General features: G+C 44.3%; 1 long non-coding RNA gene across 1 annotated transcript; it reads left to right on the forward strand.

Annotated features, from left to right (window-relative positions):
- The first annotated feature begins 706 nt into the window (after nt 1-706).
- LOC121674745 lies at nt 707-21,093 on the forward strand. The gene is made up of 2 exons (XR_006019815.1): nt 707-6,493; nt 6,624-21,093. It is a non-coding gene; the product is annotated as an uncharacterized LOC121674745 (long non-coding RNA).
- The last annotated feature ends 734 nt before the right edge of the window (nt 21,094-21,827 follow it).

The following is a 21,827-nucleotide window of genomic DNA, read 5'->3' on the forward strand; positions in this document are numbered from 1 at the left end:
CTGAGTACCAGAACGATGCATTAGTCACAATTCCAGATGAATCTGTTAGGGATGGTTTCATAACTTTTTTGTTTGTTTTCAGCTGTTCTGCTGATGTTTCACTGAAGTTTGCCCCTGACTTTTCTGCAATGTGTTCCTTGCCTACAGAGCTTTCAGTTCACAGAGTTCTCTGGGCTGACCTTGCTGCTGTCCTTGCCTTGTGTCTCCCTCAGAGGATCCCGTTGCTCCAACAATGCCACTAAGCAGAGCTATGGGCTCTTGCACTGGGGTAACTCTGGGAACTTTGTCTAAGCAAAGCCCTCAAAATTCAACCTATGCAGAGCATCAATCCATTCAAAACGAAGCTGTTTCCTTTAGAGAAATAATGACTAATAATCATAAAGTGAACCAAACGAGCGTATTCTGGCAGGTTGTCTGATTTGTGAAGGATAAAGATACTTCAGATCATGCCACAGGACTGTGCCTATAGCGCCAAGTCCCATGTTGAAAATAAAAGCAAATACCTTTTGAGTAGTCTCAAAACCTCCACCAATGTTCTTAAATAAAGACTTGGATTTGTCTTTCAATTACAAGTATCACAGAATGGTTTGGGTGGAATGGACCTCAAAGCTCACCTCATTCTGTCCCCTGCCATGGGCAGGGACACCTCCCACTATCCCAGGTTGCTCCAAGCCCCGTCCAACCTGGCCTTGAACACTTCCAGGGATGGGACAACTACAGCTGCTCGGGGCAACCTCTGCCAGGGCCTCCCCACCCTCACAGGGAAGAATTTCTTCCTAATATTGAATCTAAACCCACCTTCTGTCATTTTAAAGCCATTCCCCTTGGCCTATCATTACATGCTCTAATAAAAAGTCGCTCTCCAGCTCTGAGGAAATACCTTGCTTCCTTTTGTTTTTAAAATAATGTTCTTGCAATCAAAAGGAGCCCTTGCATTTTAGTTTGACTTGAAGTTTTTTGAAAATTTTTGCTGTTATTATTATGACATTCATAACTGTCAGTGAGCTGAAAAATAAGTTTCCAAACAGCTTTGAATCACTTACTGTTACTCCTCAAGTCTGGCTCTTACAGATGTTTCAGGATTTTCTGCTGGGAGTCTCTGATCATCAGAACGAAACAGTCAATTACTCTAATTTAGCTTTTAAACTGAACTAAAGTTCTCCATAATGTCCTTGTTCGGGGCTTTTCAAAACCCAGCCTCTTAGAAGAGAAGGGGAAAGATAGTTGTAATAAGAGGTGGCTGCAACAGAGCAGGCCAATTTCCTGCCATTTAACATCACAATGGTGGAGTCATTGCTAATAACAAATTCAATTTGTAAATCCAAAACAACAAAACAACCTCGTTTGCCGTCTAAAAAGTAATGGCTGTGTCCTAGAAGAAAAGATCAAGTTTGTTCCAACGAGACAGGGAAGGGAGCTGTTCTTGTGACTGCTGTCCTTTTTGCCCCCTCTGCTTATGCAACCCACAAGATCTGTAAATGTTCTTACTTACACAGCAGCTCCCCGGGGCCAGTCTCTCCCTTCAGCTGTTCTCTTGAAAACCTGCTTAAAGCCAAAACTGAACCAACATCCAAACGAGGACAGAAGCTGACCCAGATGTGTTCAAGCAAAAAGACTCGGGGGCTCAGCAGGAATTCAAGCAAAAATGGGAAGGAGTAAAGGAAGGCTCCCACATTGCCATGGACTTCACTGCCCAAACCTGGAGGAGTTTTGCCCTGTGTGAACTGCCAGTGCCACAGGCTTCATCCAGCTCCAGCAGGAAGCTCCTCTCTGGATGTTATTGATGGTGCCCACCACAGAATTGCCCCCAGGCAGGGCACGTGGATGGCTCTGGAATGCTGGCAGTGGTCTAAGGGCTCGGTGTCCATTACAGCCACAGCTATTGACTGCAGAGGTTCTGGACTCAAAACATCACCACAAACATTCTCAAGGCGAGTATCAAAAACCTGAATCGTTTTACACATCTTTCAGCAGAAGTCTTTGAGCCCTGCAGACCCAATTACAGGAATGAATGATGAGACATATGATAGGGTAATTACTCATAATTAGATTTTGACACCGTCTTTGTGAGACGGGCATTTGAGTTGTGGGGAGAGATGTTCTCATCCCAAAATTCACCAAAATGGTAGTTACTGTGTTGAAAAGTCAAATACAGCAGTGTAGTGCTAAAAGAGACGAATCCACACAAGCAAGAGACATGGAACCCCGGAGCCACCTGAGCTCTTTCCATGCCTGGGAAGCCTCTTTTGGCTCCGGGGCTGTGTGCCCAGTGCAGCAGCAGGGCTGTCTTGCAGTCTCCTCCTCCCACCCCCTCTGCTAAATACCCTATCGGTGTTTCAGGCTCACATTCCCATTTCCTGCTATATGCCCTCCTCACCACAGCTTTTGTGGCAGTCTGTGTCCTGCCCCACCTTAAACCCAGCATTTCCCAACACCTGCAGTGAAGCAACCCAAGCAGTCAATAACAGGGAGAGAATGAGGGAATGAGCTCCCCAGTTACTCCAGATGCGTGCCTGCCCCACAGACTGTGAGCTGCCTGCAAGGAGGGCCATCCCCATCTCCTCATAAACACCAGAAACAACACCACTGGCACATCACAAAAATAGCAGGTACTTTTATCTCAGACCTGGACGGGACAAACAAAGTTGGAAAAAAAACCCTCTTGGCAGATTTTAGTCAAAGTGAGAAGTAAGAGACAAAAGTTCAAGTTTTCGTTCATCCTTGCCTGATGGCAAAGAGGAATTTACCCCATTTTCCTTCACTAAATAGAACCATAACATGATGGAAACTAAAAATAGCATTGACCTGGTCCTTGCTCTTTATGACTGCATTCTCATTTCCAGTTTCCTTCCTTTCTGCCTTTTGCCTGACTAAATTGCACACAGCAGTTGGTTTAATGTTTTCCCTTCTCCATAAGCATCCCTCCCGAGGGGGCACAGCTTCCTCATCACTTGCTTTTTTAGCTTTGAATAGCTGAGAGCCACATTAGGATCCCCTGACTGGAGCAGGACCAGGGCCTTTCTCTGCCTTTCTTTCCTCCGCCTTCAGTAATCCTCCTATTTCAAACTTCCTTTTCAATGGCTGAATTTCCCTTTAGCCCATTAACACTCTCTGAGGAATATTAGCACTAAGGAATCAGCCACATTCACTCTTTCTTTGGTCCTGTCTCCCTCCCTCATTCCTGAGTCTGGAATACAGATCATTAGTCTTTAACTTCCGAGTATCCCAATGGTGTCCACCGGCCCCCTTCCACTTCCTGCACTGACAGGTACATCATAAAACAGGACTTGTGGCATGGGTTTTATTCCAGTGAAAGTACTTTGAGCAGGCCAGCAGCATCAAATTATAAGCCACACTCAAGGCAGCTCTAATTGAAAGGCTCCTTCAAGTTGGAGAAGACCTGCAGGCAAAGCTCACATCCGAAGCTGGGATTCCCCCAGATCCAGAAGCAATACAGGATGTACATCTGGGATCCACTAAAGTCAGTAAGGTGCAGTTACTTAGTCCTTCATTTAATGAGCATCTCTCTCTCTCTGTGTCTATGTATTTGTTACCTAGTAACTCTCCAGTGCGAGGCACCAAACACAGAGGAATGGGAAAGAGAAAAGCAGGTCACTTTGGCACTTGGCATGTGACAGAGCAAGGAAAACTGAGGTATTTGGAAACCTAGGCCTTCACCAAGGCAGCCCTCAAGGCCTCCTGTGGTTCCACACTGGACATGGCCCTTTTCCTGAACCATCCTCAGGCCTCTACCATGCAGCAGGTCCAAATACTCTGCTTGCAGGAAGCATCTGGAAAATAAAGTATGACCTATGCACGTGCACTTAAACCCTGAAATAAACGAGCCAGTGATCTTGCCATTTCCTGCACTGAACTAGGACACATTTTATCTCCTGTGATTAAATTAGTGCTTGGCCTGCAAGAAAGTGGTAGCATATGATTTCCCTGGATTACTTCTGTAAAAAGCACTTTCCCTATTTTCTCTCTGATTCCTTGTTTGCAGCCAGACTCCCATTTTGGGAGAGGACCATTTACCTCAACACATTTTTCTTTGCAGATTACACCACCTCCAAGAGTTTTTCATTCCTTGCAGCCCTTACTTGTACTTCTGTTTTCTAATGCATTTTGCTGCTGCTGCCCCAACATATGAGGAGCCAAATATCTAAGGTAAGTAGCAGAAGGGAGAGATTCAGGGATGTACACTTACTCAGATTCCTTCATTTCACAGTAGGTCCAGGAGAAATGCACATACATTTTTCAAGAGATCAATCAATAATCCTATTTTGTTTGCTTGCATCCTCAGTGCAACATTTCCATCTTATTCCTATAGCATACAAAAGGCTCAATTCTTATTTACATGCCACGGAGCAACAGGTGAATGTTTATGCACAGGCTTCAAGGAGGTTTAAAATAAGACAAAACAAACCCTTCTCTGACAGCAAACATGGAAATAATAAATTGCCTTAACACAAGCAGTGGTCATGCCCAGTGAAAAATAATGAGCACCCTGTCTGGTTTTGAGGGATTCCCTAGGGATGCTGTGTAACCAGCAAACGTCTTCTCGAGTAACCAAGAAAAATCAAACTGCAGCCCTGTCAGCCTTTCTTGCAAAAGTCCATTCCCCGGCCTGCTTTGGATGCACAAACTACCATAGCTGCTCCTGTATGGAGTACAAAGGATGATAATCTCAGTAGAGTCAGCCTAAGCTGCACCTACACTGCTGCAAATGCAACCTGTCAGCCTAGGAGTTGGACTTCCATGATCCTTGTGGGTCCTTCTGATTCTGTGTCCCCCAGTCAAACATGCAGCTGACAATCTGGCCCTTGGCAATAATGGAATTGCACAGAAGTCTCCCTGCTATGTCCCAGAGTTAGGCAGGAAAAACACTGAGTTAAGTGGAGAACTAGAAAAATCAGTATCATTATTGAGTATGGTCTTGGAAATACTGAAATTTTCCATCTTCGTCACCATGAAAAAAGTGCACCTGATTCAGACTTAATAAATTAGTAGAGGACTTCCAAAGGATCTGAGACAAGTGGCTGCAACTCCTCATTTCTGTGTCCCAAAACTTAGTGCAATGTCTTCCTGACTGCTGGCAAAGCCTGGCCTGGCACAGAATGCCAGCAGCTGCTTTTTGCTGCAGAATTGGCACTTCAAAGGTGTAAAGCTCTATTTCTGCACTAACCTGATTTGGGGCTGGCATAGATTATGTAAGGTTTGCAGAGAGGTATTCATCAGCACAGGCTGACAACATTTGATTTTGCACAGCTCCACAGTAGAAACTAATGAGACATTTAAGAAAGAAGATGAAAAGGAGGAGAGAGGGGAAGATTAAACAAGTGCATTGTTTCTTAAAAAAAAACACCAAAACAACAACAAACAACTAGAAAGTCATTTTTCTGAAACCTTTGTCTTTTCTGTTCCTGAGATGTGTTGGTGTCTCCCCTGAGTGTTTTTACTCTTCTCACTAACTGTGCATGATCAATTCCTGTAACTGCAAAGAGCAAAAACCTGAAGTACCTTAAATTTGATTTCTCCTTTTAGTCCATTTTCCCAGCATATCTTTGCAGGCTGTATCATTTACCATTAAACAATTTTACATTCAACACTTCAGGAGACATTTTCTTCAGTACCAGTTTTGTTTGTCACCCTGAGATGCAGCTGCTGACTTTGGAGCAGAGAGGATTTTAACAGCAGCCAGCAGAAATGTCACTGGATGTAAGTAACTCTTCCATAATAAATAAAGTCTCTTTAATTGGCACAGCTCTGCTAGAACCGGAGAGGTGGCAGCTAAGGGCTGTCCTCTCCGTGTAATACAGGAACAGGGCGACACGTGGCTGCCTGTGGGAAGGGAAGGGAAGAGAGGCTCTAAAGAAAATGTTGTGGTGTTAATCTGTTACTCCATTGCCCTGTGACAGAGATGGGGTGTAAGGGGCTGAAGTTATTTTTGTTACGTGTTCTTACGACATTTTTTATCAGGGAAGAGGAGGGTGCCATGAAGTTTTTCACGTTCATTTCTTGTGAGTAAAAGCACAAGTTAGTGATGTCAAATAATACTTCAATACCTTCTGCAAACTCATCTCCCATATTGTTGGGTAAACTTGTTTCCATTCAATAACCTTCTCTCAGGCTGACTTTGAGATGCAAAATACTGCACAGTTTTGGGTCCCAGAGGATCGAAACAGGAACGGTATCACAGAAAACAGAGTGGGAAAAGATCCTCCCAGGTCAGTTACTCCTTTCTCTTCCTCAAGGCAGAATCAGCTCTGTTGAATCACTCCTGACTTTGTCTGAAGTGACCTGAAGAACCCAACAACAGCCCTTCAATGCGCAATGTCAGAGCCTGCTCTGCCCCACCCCTCCCAAGAGCTGTCCCACCCTCCCTGTGCAGCCCAGGGGCAGCTGAGCCGCATGGCAGGGAGCCCTCACTGCAGGAATTTTCAGGTGTTTGACTCTTCCAAGCAGGGCAACCACAAGATTCCTCTAAATGCAGGTTAGAAATGACGCTGGACATTTAGAACTTGCAATTTGCATTCTGTAGTTTTCTTCCCATATACTCAGAATGATTTTATCATAAAAAAGAAATGCTTAATGCTTGTGTTACCCTTCTTTTGATATTCCAGGAGTCTGATTTGTTTGGGTCCCACAGACAGTGAATGAAAGCACCATGGAACAAACTTAATGAAAGCATAATGAATTTAAAGCAGCCTCCATCCTACAAACACAACATAAGCCACAGGATTCATTGCAAGCACCACCAGCCACATTCATACAACAATTTGCTTGGTGCAACACTTCCATGTTACAATGCAATGTGTTTGAAGAGCTGAAGGCAGGGCTGACACGCTGCAGTTGGAGAGGGAGAAGAGCCCCTTTTTCCCTTTGTGCTTTTCCTATCACAGTTACTAACTGGAATTGGAGAAAACTGAAAAACTCATCTATCCACCACACCAGGGCAACCTGTGCCAGCACACACTGGCTCCTCCCAAGGGCTGCACACAGGGAAGGTTTCCAGAGATCCTTAAATCCCAAGACATGCAGTGATAGTAAAAACAAACAGAGAGAAGGGTTCAAGGAGAGTCATATTATTCCATTGCGGTGTTACAGCAGTAATAACTGTATGTCTGCAAGACTGCTAAAGTAACAGCAATGCTTTCTCTTGAAAAAGAGTAGTGTTGAAATTTCATTTAAAATCACCCAAAACACACTCAGAGGTTGTAAGAAGGCTAAAAAGTTATAGCAGTAAGGAAAAAAACTGAGGAAAAATGGAAAAATCAGCTAACTGTTGATAAATCAGTCATGGTATACCCACAGGCTGAGGGGAAATCCTGGGTACTTTTGAGAGAAATTAACATTTGGACATTTGTGGACCATCCCAGTGCTTTCCATTGCCCCCTTTCAAAGTGACTTTGAAGTGGTGCCTGCCACAGGACAGGGTCAGACACGCTCCTGTTCTCCACAGGAGGCAAGAGCCAGCACCAAACAGATTTGTTCTCCCAAGCACTTACGCACTGAGCTCTTCGGTCACTTGGACACCCATGAATATGTTATCCCACTCTGCTGCAACAAGATCCGCTAAATTATCCTGCCTGTCCCTGGAATGGGAGAGTTTGGAGAGAGGCCAGCCACCAGCTGAGAGCTCTCCTTGCCAAGTCTGTCAAGCAAATTGATTTTTCTCCAAGACCTTTGGGCCCCTCTGAGCAAAAAGAAACCATATTTCATCTCATTTTTGCTCAAAGGGCTTGGAGCAAAAATCTCCAGTGTAGATTAGAGGACGCAAAGTGCCACCCCTGGTCACCTACAAAACTTTTGGATGTGGCACAAGACAGCAATGCTATACCAGTGGCAGCTGATGAAGGATCAGCTGTGAAGGGTCTCTCTCATTTCTCAATATAAATGCATTGGTCTGTCTGCTTGTTCACTGCAGATATTTTGAAGGTTCTGTGCTTAGGGGGTTTTATATCCCTTTCCATCATACAGCTGTTCCTCAGTTCATAAACAGTTCTAGAAATCCATGAAAATTAGTAGGCTTGTAAAAAAGTAAACTGAGGATATTTGTTGCACCAGGGTAAGCTATAACACATCACTCTGGTGCATCATTGCCTCAAGTGAAAATAACTAGGGAAGATTTATTGTGTGCCCTCAACAACAGTAGAGGAAATAAAGTCTGAAGTCAAAGGTTTTCCACTCAAAATATCCCTATTTCTGCCTTTGTCTGGGCAGCTCCTGTGACTTCTCCTGAGTTCTGCAGGAAGGGGAGCATAACAGAGACAGCACTTTTCCTAACACTAGAGATGGCACATTTCTGGTTTAGGGACATATTCCACACCAGCACTCCCATACAGGCTGTGGGAGCTAATTATGTAATTCCTTTCATGCCATGGCCATCAACCATTCCTTGCCCTGGCCAGGGAGCAACTCCATTCCCAGCTGCAGCAAAATCCTCACCCCAGCACAACCTTTGCTCAGCAGCACCAAATGGGTAAGGAAGGATGATGAAGGAGCCCTTGTAGCAATCCCCAACTTTTCCCATTTCCAGAGGGGCTGTGTGCCTTGTGCTGGCACTGCTCAAACACTGAAATAACAATTTTGTCCTCGTATGTCACACACAGCTCTTCTTAGTGATTCACTGCTGTGACAAAAATCTTCCCACAGTCTTAATGTGTTTTCAATGGAAGTCAATGCTAAACACGTAATGGTTTAGCAGAAATGCATCTGCAGTGTCAGAAAGGAAGAGAATCAACAATGCAAAGCTTTGGTCAAACTCTAAATTATCTTGTTTCAAACCTAACCAGTTTTAGTTTGATTACAATTACTGTTGCCAATTTCATTAGGAGAATCCCTCTGTCTTCCCTGTCTTTCATCTAGATTTCCAGAAATTTAATAAAAAAGTATACATTCCAGTGAACAGCAGCATTTCCATGAAGCTTTCTTCACTGTACACTGATCTCTGCCTGAGAATTTCACTCTACCTCTGCCAGAAAGGAAAATAAACTGTGATATCATTTACTTTGAACACTGACAAGCTTTGCATCCAAGATTTTGGTTTAGTCTACACCAAGAAAACCAGCCGTGAAATCTAGGTTTGCATCTGGACTTAAATGTAAATCATGTACAGGGAGAAAGGAGGGGAAGGTCATTTCATCTCGGCATTTTATCTTTGATTTCCTACGCCCTCAGCTGGAACAGCAATGTGCAAGGTGGGATCAAAACCTTGTTTGGAAGCACTCAGATAAGAACAACCCATCGCTGTTTATGTTAAAGGCTTAAAACGTGATAAAGTGTATTCTACCTTAACTCTCTACTGCTTAATATAAGTCAGTCCCTTACTGACTGCAAATCCAGTCCCTCAGATTTTGCCTTGCCAAGGACAGTTCAGAGCACTCCAGGTCAAACAGAGTAATGAACCTCAGTGATGTGGTTGCTCCTGAACTCCAGCAAGTTGCTCGAAAGTGGCATTAGACATGGCCAGGGAGGATTAGGGACCCTTGCACAAGTGCTGGCCATGCTTTGTTCATGTGAAATTTAGTGCATCCGCTCCCCAGGATGCTCCCACTAAATCCAGTCTCATACAGACACAAGATTTTCAGCTTTTCTGTATATAACCCAAGCTGATTCCTCATCCCATCAAATTTACATGTTTGCCCATGGCAGGCACTGAGGAGAGGAGTAATTAGGAACAGTGAGGAATGAAGATCTTTCTCTCAACCACAGAAGGGAAAGATTTAAACGTTCAGTTGTTACAAGGTGGTTCCCAATGGTAACAGAGTTGGATACTATTGATACAGCATATTTCCAATATTTCTCCTAGGAAAAAAGGCTGCTATAAAAACAGCAAACTGCCATGGATTTTGCCTATCAGAGCAAGAGGCACTGCAAAGGTAGCGCATTCAAGAGAGAAGAGAAGCTAAAAAACACAAGCACCACTTCCCCAAACCCACCACACTGCCTGGGTTACAATCCAGGCACAAAATGCACCTGGATTTTATGTAGTGCCCTAAAGCACTGAGCAGCTCAGATGCACTCCCAGACTGTGTGGAGGGACTTGACTGTGCCCACTCACAAACTGGAAAATTACCCAAATCACCTCTAACCTTACTTTTCTATTGCATTAGTTGCCCCTACGTGAGCACACGCATTCATTTAAGTACGAGGCTCATGGCGTTGGTTTACTTTGAAAAAGAAAAGCTCTGTAACAAATCTTAAAAAAACAACCAACTGAACTGTGAGAAAAAGTTGGCAGGGATATGGAAGGCTTGGCAGAGCCCATTTGCACTCCTCACAGCTGGAGACAGGAGTGCTGCTAACCCCAGCTCCACTGGGAGCACAGGTCAGAGCTCTGCAGAGATTTCTTTGAGACATCCTCTCTTCGCTTGCAAAGGGAGAACGTTTCTGCTGAGAAATAGGAGTGATATAATCCAGCAGGTCAGGGAAAAGCAGCATCCCTTTCCCACTGCCCTTCACAGACACAGATCCCAGCAGAAAGCTGGGTTTTATTTTCAAAGATCACTTCCTTGGCAAAAAATTATGCAAGTAGAGAATAACACCCATGTACAACACCCCCCCCTTACATGCACTGCCCTGGTACCTGCTGCTTGCAGTGCCCAAATCCTGGAAGCTTGCTGATGACAGCAAGAGCCATGACAGAGCAAATGGTGAGAGAACAGGAGCAGGGGATGATCCAAAGCCATAGAAATTTGTGGGAAAATCCCTGCTTCCTTTGGTGCACGTTGAGTACTCCAAAGTGGGGTGTGGAGGGATCCCCTTGGGGTAATCCAACCAGTCCCTCCATGGCACCTTCACTTTAAACATGCAATTGCTGATAGCCAAAAGTGTGTCTGACAGTTTAACAATCCATAGTAACAGGAAGGACGGAGGCAAACAGGCCAGATGCCCGCATTCCAATAAACAAGCACAGTTGCTGTTAGTGCAAATGTTATTTAACCATTTGGTGCAATAACACACAAACTTCCTTTGCTTCCATTGTAAACAGCACCCTACAGCACACAAAGAAGGAGGTAAAACTAGAAGTCACCATTAATTTAACACTATTCAACAGGGAATCCATGTTTGATTTGATGCAGTTTATGGTTCATTATTAAATGTGAATATAAATAAATGTTCTTTACGTTCTGTTGGATAACAGCCTCTCTACAGATAATCTTCCTAGAACAGGGTGCAGTTTACCACACCTGACACCTCACTAGGGAATTCCATGGCTGTCCCAGCTGATGGCTCTGTGTTTGCTGGCAGGAGCCAACCAAACCCAACCCACTCCCACCAGCCAGTGCTACATCCCCGACAAAAGCTCATTACTCATCATTCAAGGGACAACGCAGAGAGGGGCTGTGCCAGAAGGGCAGGGCACAGGTACAGTGCAGGCTGGGGGAAATCAAGGCAATTCCTGTGCCTCACAAGTAATGAAACAATTCATACTAAAATTCTCTTGCAAAAATAGGAGGGGAAAGAAAATTGCTGACAGAAGTATGGAGACCAGGTACTGCAGATTTCAGGTTTGGGGGGCAGCAGAAATCACTGTACTGTGTTTTTCTTTTTTCCCCTCTCAAATGTCATGACCTTTTTTCCCCAAAGTATTCTCCAACAGTTTTTTGTTTCCAAAAAAAGACAAAGAGATTTCCACAGACAGTTCTCTAGGAAGCTCAATCCCTGTCTCACCAGCAGAACTGATTGCATATATAATTACTAAGTTTTCCTTTCTCTAGTGACTGCAAGCTAACTTTCTTAAAAAGCTCTTGCCCTACTAATTTCTGTCCTGCAGGAAAGGCTTTGCCAAAGCCCAATCAATTATGAGGTACAAATCCATGAGCAATCAGGCTCTATTACTTCCTGGCTCAGGTCATTCAGCTGCCTTTGCAAAGCTGATCCCAGTGCTGTCAGGATAAAGAGAAAAGTCCCTTGATGTGATGGGGTGACCCTGCTTGGAGGCCAGGTCCCCATGGGCTGCTCTATCGCTCCCCGCAGCACGACAGGGTAGGGAGAAAATCAGATGGGAAGAAGCTAATGGCTAAAGAGAAAGGCAGTTTACAGAACCAAAGGAAAACAAAATATTCATTCTCTACTTTCCATCAGCAGGCCACTTCCCGGGCTGTAGGACCTCAGGGTGCATAGGGATCACTCTAGAGGACAAACAACACCATAATGTGCCTCCCATCCTCCTCCCTCGTAACTTTTGCTGCTGATGTCAAATGGAATGGGATATCCCTTTGGTCAGCTTGGGTCAGCTGTCCTGGCTGTGTCCCAAGTTCTCACCCACCCACCTCCAGGCTGCTGGTGAGGGGGAATGCTGGGGAGACAGCCCTGATGCTGTGCCAGCACTGCTCAGAGCACTGGGGTCTTACCAACAAATTTTCGCTACCAAGACAAAGCTCAGCACTGTGGGGAAAATTAACTCCATCTCAGGCAGACCCAAAACAGCCAGAAATGCAATAAGTTTTTAAGAGGTGTACATTTGACTCAAAATTATTTGTTTTCTTAATGCATTTAATTTTACATATCCATGTGTGTCTAGTGCGTGCAACCTTTCGCTTTGAACAGTAAGAAAATAAAGTATAATATCCCAAGCTTTATGAATGGGCTTAAAAAAAAGTCAACTGTCAAAACTCTGCTCTTAGAGAAAAGTTTATTTTCATAGTCTGTCACCATAATCAGATCAGTGTCTTCATCTCACTGTGCTACATTTCTGCCTGACAGCAACAGAAGTCACAATAGCAACCAGTGAGAGACATCAAAGACAGCTCTCGGTGCAGCACAGAGTCCATCCCCAGCACTGGGCTCTGCCAACTGCTCCAGCTTCCAACAAACATCCCCCCAGGAACTCCCTGTGGAGGACACACAGGGCTACTGAGGCACAGACATGCATTTTAGAAACCTGAGCTTCACCCCAAAGTCCAAATTCCCTGGCTCTTGTGGGTTTAGATCACTGATGTTAACACACTTAATGGTCTGGAAAGCTGTGGGAAGCCTGCACAGCCTGGTGCAATCGACTGACTCTCCCTCAGGTGGGATGTGCCCTGTCACTGACCTTCCCCTTGGAATCTCCTGGCTTCCAGTGGTTGACAATGTGCCAGTTGCTGCCAGGCCTAAAGCACCACAATGCGAGGAAATCAGCACCAACAAAGCCAACGTTCTGCTCAGTGCTCCCATCCACGGCACCTCAGTGAGGGCTGCAGGGAAGGCAATCCCAGGGAAAGGGCACTGACACCAGCTCAGGCACGAGTGTGTGAAACAGGCCCCAAAGTGACGGCTGCAGGCACATTTCAGAGGGTTTCTACAACCTCAGAGCTCTCAGAGAATGACAAAATCCAGACCGAGGTTAAAAAAAAAAAAAAAGTGCTTGCCCTAAAGTGGTTGAGCTCCAACAAAGACACCAGAAATAAACACATCAAGATTAGTCCCTCAGAAGTTGTGAGCTGCAGCTCCTCTTTCCTGCCAAAAGCTTCATCAAGGCAATTGACTTTCCAGGAGCAACATAAAATCCTTTTGCTGAAAAGGGCCACACCAAAGCATTTTTTAAAATCTCTCCCCAGGTCAGCTTTAAGAGACAGGCTCAAGTATGGCAGTCAAGACATGGGCAAAGCTCCACCAGACTCCCAGTAGGGGCAGATCTGCCAGTAAGGCCTTTAGTCAAAGGCTCGAGTGTTCATCAGCTGCACCAGTGCAAAACAGGCAAGTTTTGGTCAGATGCCATTCAATAAACAGCAAATATCCTTGGAAAGGGGGAAGAGAAGAGGCCACCTCTTTGTTCAAAATTTAGTTTTACTTATGGGCACCCTTTGAAAGAGCCATTTCTGTGCCCTTCCCTCATACATGGATTATCTGCTGCCTTCCGGGACAGCCAGGGCACCCAGCATCAGCTTATACACCCTGGGGCAGCTGCAGCACGAGTCAAGAGCTCCTGTACATTTATTTTCTTGTTCCTATGAGGACCTTCCAAGAGGACAAAACCCCACCTATCCTCTTGGTTTTCTTAGAAACCCTCCCACCACTGCAGTAGCCACTGGCATGCAGCCATTCCCACAGCATTCCTTCTAGAGGTGAAATCCCTATGGACAAGCCTGGAGCCAAGATGGAGTCCAGCCCAGAGAAAGAGAGACTCTTCCTGTCCAGGGTTGCCCTTCCTGCCAACTGTGGGAGCCTGTGTATTGCAGCAAGGTCTGTCCTTATTTTTCTAAGTGCAGTAGAAGAATCAGGACTACTGTTCACACTTTATCACTTCTCTTTAGCTCTCTGTAAGATACCTTCTAGAGGAAGGAGTATCTTCTTTGACCAAAGGCTGTTCTTTACCAGAGCATTCCTCTGATTCATCATTTTCATCCCTTGTGTGTTTACAAAACTCATGTCACCCTTTAAACAATCCTTTTGCCACCAGATCCTGAGAGTCTCAATTAATATTCTGCTCAGTCCCTTACACAACTATTTTTTTTAAAGTGTAGACCTCCAGAAAAGATTTTAGCTTAATGCCAGAATGGCTTGAACTTTTCTCCAGCCAGGACCTGCTGATTTCCAGTGGCAGCTGGGGGTGAGATCAGCTATCCCTGCTCTGAAATGAAGCTCACAGAGGTGCAACTCTCACTTAATCCAGCCTCCTTTTCATCATAGGTATTAAGGATTCGTCTTCAAGCACTTATGCTCTTCTATTTAATCTTCCCTTATCTCCCAAGTGGCCATCGAGCAGCCTCTTGGAATTAAGAGGGCTCAGTGCTAATAAGCTCGGGGACAGCTCCGGAGCACTCTGGTTTGGAAAGGCCATGGAAGATCAGCTTCTCCCAAAGCACCTACTGGAATCACTTCCCTTTGCAGTGCAATATCCACAGATCCCCTGCTCCACACCCAGCTCATTGGATGAAGGCAGAGGACGAAAACTGTCAGAGGGTGCAAGTCAGGGAATGCTGGTCTCACGTTGGCTGCTGCCCTCCGTGGGAGCCAGGGCTCACAGAGTGAAGGGGCTGAGTGCTCACCCAAATGCTGCTGCCTTCAATGAAACAGGTGCTGGAGACATTGACTGATGCTTTTACCCTTCTCTTGTGGCGGGGGAATCTGGGGTGGTTGGGGGTTTTACCTCCATGTCTTTGCTGGGCTGCAAGGCTGCAATGTTCCTCTGCACTCACATGGGGCTCAGGAGGAGATTTCCTGCACACGAATCCTAGTCAAACCAGGAAATCTCTTGTGCTGGTTCTGTGCCTCTGTTATTACAAGCTGCCTGTCTGGCAGCTTGAGCAGGAGATCCTTCTGGTATTACTAAAGCAATAAAGAGCTGGAAAGGAAAGCCAGGAAAGGACAATATGGATCTTTGCAAGGGGAGAGAGCAGGAAGGCTCAAGAGAGTATCAGAAGAGCCAGAGAAGGACGTTTTGGCTATATCCTCACTGTGCAGTTATCCCGGGCTGTAAGCCAGGTTTTATCCCGGTCCTCCCAACCATCTGGACTCTCTTTACTGTGGTTCTGGAAGAGTCAGGTCTGAAACTCTCCTTTTGCTCAGGAAGGGAGAACTTCTTGTGAATTAATGCAGCTGAGTCAGGGAGGGTCATGGATCCTTCCCCAGGGAGACAACATCCATCCCTCCATCAATGTAACTGATCAAAACCAATTATAGATCACAAACAAGCACAATATTTACCCAAAAAACTCTCAGACCCCAGAAACAGGGAGGACATGTTAATTTAGGCAGGGTGTCAGTCTACATCTACACTCTCACACAGGCTGCCTTCAGCAGTTTGATCAGAGCGCAGCACACAAAACTGGAACGGAGCCCTACCCGCAAAAGCAGTAAAATATATTTGTTCTTGGCTCATGTTTCCACAAGAGTTGGGTTTCACGGTGACAGCCATTCTCCACTTACTGCAAAAGAAACACCCTAAAATAGATTTTAAACTCTCTACCTACAAATCAAACGTGTGGCAAATGTGTGCAGAGCTGAGATTCCCAAGCAACACGGCCTGGTAATCTTCGACGGCCCTGTTACTCCCCTGAATATAAGTGATAAAGACATCATATAACATGGAAAGGAATGAAAAAATCCCTTCACAACACAAAAAAAAGAACCCTTCCAGTGACTTACTGGCTGGCTCAAGAGATAAGAAACAGAAGATAAGTGAAGGCAAGCACCCCAAGAGCATTTCAAATACCATACCCAGTCTAAAAGAAGAAAATCTATTACTCTTCTCAGGAGAAGGAATCAGGCTCTCAATTGTCTCCAAGCATGGAATCAAAAAACAGTATCTCAAGATGGAGTTTGTACTTCTTGGGAGACAGATGGAAGAGATGTTTTGGCCTTTTTTTGTTGAACTTTTCTCAGAAAAATCACTATTTTACCAATAAATCACACTTTTTGTAGCATTTGTGCCCTGACCTGATACAGAAAAAGTATTTGTATAGAAGATGTGAGAACAGAGAGTTCTTCAGAAGTGATCCCGCATCCGAATATAACCGGGTGTTAAATCTCTGCAAAGGTTGCGGGAATAACAAAAATGAAAACACCCAAGGCGTTCTTCAGAGCCTTCCAAATGTGCTCCTATACGAATTCACAGTACAAAATTTCCCCATGTGTGACCAGGTGTTTTAGTTGAGTTGGAGGTGGTTGAGAGGGTGTCTGAATGCACTGCTGACCTGAGCCACCTGAGCAGTCTGACCGGGAAAGGACAGATGTAACCACCCAGCTCCTGATCTCTAGACAAGAGCAATAAATAAGTCCTGTGGCAGAAATCCACAGGCTAGGAGGGAGCAGCCTGTGAACATGCAAAAAAAAAAATACAATTTAACCCAACTAAACCTCCAGAACCATGTTATACTCCATGTCACGTTGGTTTAATAAGCAGCAATGGAAATAAACAATTTTTGTACAGCTTTATTGAGGCTTCTCAGCCAAATTCCAGGGAAAGGGACCCTGAATCAAATGCCAGAGAAAGCAATGGAAAAATCCCCATTACACTGAAAGGTCTTTAGATGTGGGCCATCTACCATAATGCCTTGGCAGAGGTATTCATATTTACACCAGTAAAAACACTGGCAATTTGGGAAACCTCCTTTTTTGCCTGTTAGTTACCTTTTCCCAGATACAGTCTAGAAATACTCCATATATACTGATAAAAATGTTTATACATTCAATTTGATGTACGGAAGTAGCCCACTATAAATCAGCCTCATGTCCAGTTAAGCCCATAGAGGCAGGATCACTTTATTTAGGAACAATGTGATTGTCCAATTTCCAACCCAACATTAGATCTTCCCAGCAGATGTTGTCCTTAATGTTCACCACTAGAATGCATAAAAGATCTTTTTTTTTTCCCTTTTCCCTAACGAGATTAAACACATTTACCACTGGAACCTGTCCTACCTCTCTACCGAACAGTTACAGGAGAGAACATTTTTACTAGCCTTAATTAAAACTCATGTTACTAAGCTAAAGTGTAGTAAACTAAATATAGCCAATAGTTATTGTAAGAAAAAAATGTTATGTATTTATATATGGGCTATATGATGTATTCACTATATGTTTAAAGTATTTAACATAAACAAGAATGTATGGTTAATAAATACAAGTGTCAAATATCCATATAATATGGATATGCTTAAATGTAAATTGAACATCAGTACTTCTATATGATGCTGCTTTCCCTTATGGTAGGTAAGAAGTTACTGATTTATCAATGTGTAAAAGCTCTGAGCTTGTAAAAACTGATTTCTGAGGTCCCTGTGCTAGCACTGATCTCCCAGTACAGCCTGTGCTGAGCTCTGACTTTCTTGCAGCACTTTGAAGGCAATTAAGGCTGATGTATTTGGTTCCCCTGAAATGTAAGGCCATACAAATACTGCAGATTGTTAAAAATGCTGGTTACTACAAAAGCACAGCACGATATACCGGCTTTGACCAGGACACGCACAGAATCACCCCCTTCTCATAATCTGGCCCACTTTTCACCATGTGTACAAGAAACATACGGGCAGCTGCCGAACCCTGCCTGGGCTGCAAACATCCTGACTCTGAAATCTGGACCTCATGTGGATCCCATCTGCTCTGCAGCACACAACAAACAGGTCTGGGGTATCCAGCCAAGCTCCTGCCCAGTGCCTATCAGCTGTGGCTTGAATTACTCCTAGGAGAAACATTGGCCCTGGCTTGAAACCCCAGGGTTTGGAGTCGGTGGTGTCAGAAAGGAGCAGCCACTCCCCCAGTCTGGTTTCTCAGCTCACCCTCCTCTTCCCTCCCAGGCAGAGAACAAACTCTTCTTTAGCTACATTTGTTTGCATTTGTCCTCATGGTGATTCTAAGGTTCACTCTCTACAACATCAAGATGCAGTTTCTCCCACAGTAAAGGATAAAAAGTACAAAAACTGCATTTGCATTTTCCTGGTCAAGCACATCCCACAGGAGGCCAGGCCTGCTTTAGAGCCCAGTCCATGCAGGAAAACATGGATTACAGAATCTTTGTACCATTTTGCTGGTTTGGCATCACTACCATCAGGTTTTTAAAGCTCATTCCAACTTCTGCTCGTCACAGGGACCAGTAAAACAGGCTGAAGCAAACACAGTCCTGGGGGTCCCCTGGCTGGAGGGAATGAATACATTTCAGGTACATATCACATGCTCTGACAAAGGTGTATGGTCGTGAACAGCTAGAGTGTTTTATAGGACATAAAGGAGAAAATGTGCTGCAATAAATTGTAAAAGTTATGCCTTTTAGCATCTGGATGGCCACTTTAGAAATTTAGGACCTCGCCTTTAAAAAGTGAAACAACTGAGCTATCATTCATTTTTATTTCACTATTTCACTTGCCCATCAAAGATTTTCACTCCACATACACCACCTTTTTTTTCAAAAGCTGTCAAGAATATGAGAAATTTTGCCTTGAGGAAAAACACAACCATTTCTTTCCATCTTACAGCATTGTATGTTTCAACCCAGACACGGCTACAGTAGTTCCATTTATGCAGATTATGTTTCACGAGAATCCATCGAAGCAGGGAATGATTGTTTTACATGAGAAAGCCTAATGCTCCAGAAAGGACTCTGGAGGGTAAATATTCCAGGAAGGACTCAGAGAGCCATCCTACACTATCGGCTCACATCTTCCACGAGGCTGAAGCAGCTTCAGGGCTAAGCTTATGCAATTCTGCCTTTCCAAAATGTGATTTCATGGTCACAGAGTGTCTTGTCCAACCCATTTCTGAGCACATGGCAATTCATTTCAATGGTGGGGTTATCTTGCCATTTCTGCCCTTACACTTTTAGCTCTCCAGGCAGAGGAGCACCTGAGCCACGGACAACTTGAAGAAGCAAAGTCTCATCTCTCTTGGACCATCCCCAGCGGTCTCCATTTCTTCAACAGTGCATTTTTTTGTGCTGCTGGGGTGAAAGGTGTTCTTGCAACAACTTCTAAGTGCCCCCATTTCTACATAGAGTTTATACACAGACTTTTACTAATCCAAAGCAAAGCCAAAGTACAGGTTCTTCACTCTTCCTTTTTCTGGAAAAGTGGAACAATTTTGCAGCTCCTTCACCCCTGATGATGCAATGAAGGTTTCCTCTGCTTCACCCAGTTTAATCCCTGCAGAGTTTATTATGGTGTGTATCACAGGGTCCTTCCATGAGCCTGCAAACTCCTGCAAGACACTGAGTGGGACCTATTTCTCCTGACTTTGGATTAATCCAAGGTCACACACACATCTTTATAGGGGAATTAATGCTTTTTAGGACCCCAGCCCTTTGGGTCCTGTTTTGCCTTGGGTAATGGAAGCTTCCCAAGAGAACGTGGGTTTAGGCAGTATTTTATGCTTCCTCTGCCAATCAATACACCATAAAACACATGCTGAGGTCCCTCTCACAGATCCAAGGAGCCTCCCAGCATCGAAGCAGAGCTGCCGGCAGTGTTTGATCTTCCTTCGTGCCTTTGCCTGCAGAGTGGCCTCTCGTGGTGCCCTCAGCTGGAGGACAAAGCTGTGTCATTGCAGAGGGTTGCAAACGAGCCGCTGATTACAGAGCACAATTAAGAGACATCGTGCAGGTCCCTGCAGGCTGGTGCATCACAACCTTCGGTGCTCCAAAGGTCAGACAAAGTGAGCACAGTGGGAAGTTGAATCCCTGTCACCAGGAAGCTCATTGCAAGCAGGTTCTTGTCTTCTGGGGAAGGCACATAGATACATTTAGATTTAATTGCAAGTGGCAAACCAGAATGCCAACGAGATGACAGCAAGCTGGTCCTCTGTAAGCACATGAGCTTCAGTCACCGGCTCAAGCCAGGAAAAAAAAAAAAAATCACTATTACGAGCTCAGGAAGGTGATAAACTTCTCTACAAGGATATAAGGATGTTCCTTAGCAGCAAGTGTGACTTGCATATATTCGTTGTCTTTGAGACGTCTGTCTCAAACACAGGCTTTACACCACGAGTCTGATGTGGCTTTCACTTACACCACATTTATAGCACTTTTCTGCTGAGTTTGACAACATTGGAGTTTGGAGAAGCAAAGCTTCACATGAGTTCTCAGATCTCTGCAATTTAGGCATGTCCTTCCATATTTTAGATTCCTATCTGAAATAGAAGCTTACGAGATTACAGCCCCCTTTGAGCAAACCCAAATGGAATACCAGCAAACCCCGTGTGAACACACAGCTCTCCCTAACACCAGCCCGAGTCCTTTCCCATTCCACCTGCACACCCCTGCTCCCAGCTGTTACCACAGGGATAAAGGCAGGCTGATACTACAGACCTCATGGGCTAAGTTTTGTCTCTGTAAATAAAACCGGTGCTATTTTTTCTTTGAACAACCTTTAGCAGCTTGATCCTGCCTCTGGGAATGGTATTTCCTTTACAGAAACATATTTGAAGGATAATTGACACAGAACCACTAAAAGCTGAGGAAAACCTCCAGAGGGAGCAGACCCCAAGCCTGCCCCAGGAGGTGAGTGCCACTCACTTTGATCTGCAAACTCTCACATTTTTGCTCCATTTCTGCAAACTTCAAAAATTCAAAGTTTCTGCAAACATCTTATGTCAGGATACAACCTTGCTAAATTTATTGTACGTGGACTATTCAATGAGTAAACATGTAAATAAATTTCTATTTTCCCAAATGTCTTCAAGGGGTTTGATGGAGTCTCTGCTGATATTTGGGCCAACTGTTGCCAGAGGCTTACAACTGCAAAGTAACCCCCCCAAATCAAACTAGGAGTGGTGAGTTTGCACAGTCTGATCAGAGGGAGACAGACTGACACTTAAAAATATTTCTGTTCAGACTTTCCCTTCTGTCTCGGAGGAATAAAACGTTTTCCAATGAGGCTGAATTTCCTTTTGTGTGATGCCTTCAACTAGAGAGGCACCATTCTCTCAGGCGCCAGAGACAAAAGATTAAAAAAAAAAAATAAATCTTTCATGTCTAATTTCAGTTTAACTTCTGTTATTGACTCCCAGTCCCTGGCTCTATAGCAGGATTTCCTTTGCCTTCTGAAGCAAGAGTAAACTCAAGTATTAAACAAAACCTTCTGTTTAAAAAGAAAACAATTGAACTTTTCATGTGTAAATGTACACATTTGTTATAGAAATTTAAACTTGATCTATAATCTCTAACACATCTATCCAAAAAATCATGCTGAATAAAACTGAGGTCTTTCCCCCTTTTTTTTGACAATACGATAAATAAATTCAAAACAAGAGATAGCTGTGCACACACAGTGCAAGAGTCACAGCAGAGGAAGAATTAATACAGAAAAGCTGATTTTCTGTTCATTTTCTGTGCCCGAGTTCTTCTCTCATGTTTCAATATCTATATTGCACTATGACTTCACAGAGATCAGAAAGCCCTTGCAGACACT

The sequence above is a fragment of the Corvus kubaryi genome, unplaced genomic scaffold (genome assembly GCF_017639235.1).
Source record: "Corvus kubaryi isolate FWS band 111438036 unplaced genomic scaffold, C.kubaryi_AGA036_p1.0 70, whole genome shotgun sequence".
NCBI classification, from domain to species: Eukaryota; Metazoa; Chordata; class Aves; order Passeriformes; family Corvidae; genus Corvus; species Corvus kubaryi.